The sequence below is a fragment of the Bison bison genome, unplaced genomic scaffold, assembly GCF_000754665.1.
Source record: "Bison bison bison isolate TAMUID 2011002044 unplaced genomic scaffold, Bison_UMD1.0 scf7180017864472, whole genome shotgun sequence".
Taxonomy (NCBI): domain Eukaryota; kingdom Metazoa; phylum Chordata; class Mammalia; order Artiodactyla; family Bovidae; genus Bison; species Bison bison.
Window position 1 is genome coordinate 3541248 of NW_011495033.1, and position 3534 is coordinate 3544781.

A 3534-nucleotide genomic window follows, 5' to 3' on the forward strand; every position below is an offset into this window, starting at 1 on the left:
CGGGGCCGCTGCCAGTGCTATTTTGAGCCGCTAACGGGAGCAGCATCGGAGAGGAGACTCCTTGCTCTGGGCTGCTCCGGGCCAGGCCATGCGGGTGAGTGTCCCTGTGACCCCCCACCCCGGAAACGCCCCAGACTCCTCACGCTATTTCCTCATTTAGGAAAGGAGGGGCCTTTTTGTCGTTTCCCTCGATGTGGCTGAAGTAGGTGGGGAGGGAGGGGTCAGGCTCCTCTCTTGGCCTCTTGGTGGGGAGGAAATCCTTCATCCTCGCAGTCTCTGCCTCTCTGAGGCAAGGGGCAGGGACTCCTGGGTCTGACTCATGACTTCGGGAGTTTGGGAGGGGGCACCATCCTCTAAACCTCAGGGTCCGGGACAGTATCAGTCACCCCCCCTGCCGGGACACGCCTTCCCCACAAACCGTGAGTGCCCCAGGCCTTCATTCCTGACAATGCTATTTCCTCCCGAAGCCCAGAACCCTAGCATCTCCCAGGCCTTTGGAAGTCCTGTCCCTGGTTTGCGTTGCCAGCAGAGCCCTCCACCTACCCCCCACCCCTCTTTCCTCCTGGTGAACAAGAGAGAGGGGCTTGAGAGGGCTGGTCTGGGGACTTGTCAGGGCTCCCCACTCAGAGCACCCGAGGGTGGGCTCAGCGTCGCCTCCTCCATTTCTGTGAATCGGACACTCGAATGGGGCACAGATGGCATCTTGGGGATGCCCTGACTCTCTACAGGTCTCTTTTTTAGCAGAGATTACTTCAGAAGAGTAAGTTCCTTAAAAAAGCAAGTGAGGAGAGACAGAGCTGCCCTCAGTGTGTTCTGCTCCCCCCACGCCGCTCCTCCTGGCCACCAAGGATAAGGTTTTCAGTTGTGTCAGCAGTTGGCCGAGTCTAGGAGCTGGCCTGGCGGGGGTGGATCAGGAGCCTGAGATGTGCCCGAGAGCATTTGTGTCCCCCTGTGCCCAGAGCCTGCCCCGCCCCAGCCTCAAAACTGGCACCAGCTCCGAGGTGTGTGGGCGGGCTGGGGGTGGAGCCTGAGAGACTTCACACCCTGGGAGTGGGTGCTTCCTGCTTAACACCCCACCCCACCCACCCCTGCCCACCTTGGGCATCCAGGTCTCTGGCACCAGGTCACAGATTTGGGGCCATGCACGATGATGGCCAGGCAGTTGGCAAAGTGCCCTGCAGGTGGGCAGTGAGGATCCCCAGAGAAGGGGGGCCCCCCAGCAGGTCTGGCCGTTGGAAGAGGAAGCCTGGGCCTTCTGCAACTGCAGTGCTGACAGGAAGCCATCCCAGTGCACCTGCTTCCTCCAGGCTGGCCCGGCCGGCAGAGGCCTCTCACTTGGCGGCTTTCTGTTCCGCCCTGGGCCAGAGGAGGGCTCTCGCTGGAGGCTGGACCGAAGGGGCCGGGCTGTCCCTGCCAAACTCTTCTCCCTTTTCTCCTCTGGCAGCCTGGCCTTGAAGGCATTCCTGGCAGAGCCACCACCATTCCTCCCAGGCGGCTCAGTATAAAGCTTATTGCAGTCACGGGCAGGTGGAGGGGTAAGGCTATCTGTGGAAAACCCCTGCTTTCTACCCAAACTGTTGCTCTGGCAGGAGGTGTCATGGGAGGTCAGTGACGCAGGTGAACCAAGGAAGGGAGGGGGCAGGGCTACCTTCTGTCCCCTAACATGAGCCTCCGAGGTTCCTGCTGGAGGACAGACCTGGGTGTGCGTCCCAGTCGGCTACTTGCTCCCATGAGACTTTTGTTGTTGTTCAGTCGTGAAGTCGTGTCTGACTCTGTGAACCAATGAGACCTTGGACAAGTCAGTCCTGAGCTTCCTTTTGCTCATCTGTAAAGTAGGAATCAAACTAGTACCTGCTTCAGAGGGATGTTGTGAGGATTAATTGAAATAATGCATGTCAAGGGTTCAGCACAGTGCCTGACACTTAGTACATGCTCAATAAAGGCTAACTGTTCTTACCGGTATTTCTTCCTCACACCGCCACCCTCCTCTCCCATCCTTAGATAAGTTGGTGCTAGGTTAGGACTAGCAGGAAGAGGGTCACCTGGGAGATACCCTCTGCATTCAAATGGTAGAGGGGAGAGCTGCCAGGCTCCTTGGTCACAAGTGGCGGATCTTCTCTTCCTTTAGGCACTCACTCTTGGGGTGTCCACTGTCCTTGGGGGCTCACAGTGGGTGGATGTCTTGCATGGACATTTGGGCCTCAATGCATTTGCCCAGGCTGAGCACTCCATGCCTGGAGGGTGCCTGGTGGGTGGGATGATTCTCCTAGGGGCGTTTGTGCACCCATCCCCTCCTGCAAGGGACCCAGAGGATGATAAGTAAAGAGCGGATGGTCCTGCTCGTGATGCAGAGGGTGAGACCCAGCCTGCCCCAGCCCCCCAACCCAACCCCAGCCTTGGAAGCCTTCAGGGCAGAGAGTAGATGGGTCTCTCCACACATTTCTTAGATTTCTCCTCCTTGAGAACAAGTGTTTTTGGCTGTTATCTCTTCCGCTTTTTCTTTTTTATGGACTGTTTTGCCATCTTTATAATAGAAATAAATAGTAAGTAACAAATACATAACACAATAAATACCAAGTGTTTCTATTGCGTCTAATTTGCACAATTTACAAGATTGTTATGATCACTGTTTGCTTACTATTTAGGTTCTAGTGTTTTTGATTGATGTTATTTTAGGAGGAGTTTTCCATATGGCTACATTGTCCACATATTTGTTAGTTTAAATGGCAACATAACAATGGATTGTACTAATTTAGCACAGTTTACCTGATCCCCTCCCACTCTAGGGAGTTAATTATTTCCAATTTAGGGCTATTATAGATGGTGCATCTTTGCATAGGTTTGTGTGTGTGTGTGTGGCGGGGAGTGGTTTCTCCTAAGTCAGCTTATACATTCCCTAAGGTGGGATGGCTACTGTTGGCTCTCCAAAGAGCTACTAAGCAATTTCAGAGTGTCCTGCTCTCCCCTCATCCCCATGGCAATTGGGTTTACTATCTACTTATTGTTGCTAAATTTAGAGATTATACCTCCCTTGTTTTTCCCCACATCCCTGGGAATCAGGATGGACAAGCTTTATTCTCGATAATTTACAGCCAACGGAAGAGACCAGATGGGAATAAGAGGTTTGTACAGAGGACCCCCATTGCAGGACCGTCAGGCAGCAAACATCTATTAAGTGCCCACAGTATGATGAGTAAAAACAGAGTCCTTCCCATGAGGAAATCACAGTCTGGAGAGTGATCTAGGCAGCACAGGCGGCTCCCAAGATCCATCCTGGCTGTGAATCACAATGCTCCCACCTGCCAGCTGGGGGGCCTTCAGCGCGGGACTTGCCTTCTCCATTTCCTTACCCAGAAAGTGCGTTGTTGTTAGGATTAGGTGAGGAGGGAGTGTGAAGCACCTACCCCTGTGCTGAGTACCACAGTGAGGATTTGGTGAGCCTTGGTTTCTCTCCCCTTCCCGGAAGAGAAGAGGCCAGGAGTGCCAGAGAGGCAGGAGGTGGCCAGAGCCTTAGAGAGTGGCAGGGTTATGGTC

The 3534-nt window shown here is 54.1% G+C and overlaps 1 protein-coding gene and 1 long non-coding RNA gene across 2 annotated transcripts in view; both read left to right on the plus strand.

The window, feature by feature from the left end:
* MYO18A (myosin XVIIIA) overlaps positions 1–3534 on the plus strand; it is a 102328-nt gene that overhangs the window by 38870 nt on the left and 59924 nt on the right. The gene's annotated exons all lie outside the window — the stretch shown is intronic.
* The window catches only part of LOC105003934, a 10964-nt gene continuing 7436 nt past the window's right edge, over positions 7–3534 (plus strand). Inside the window, exon 1 of the long non-coding RNA XR_827166.1 lies at positions 7–94. This is a non-coding gene — a long non-coding RNA (uncharacterized LOC105003934). The remainder of the gene's footprint in view (positions 95–3534) is intronic.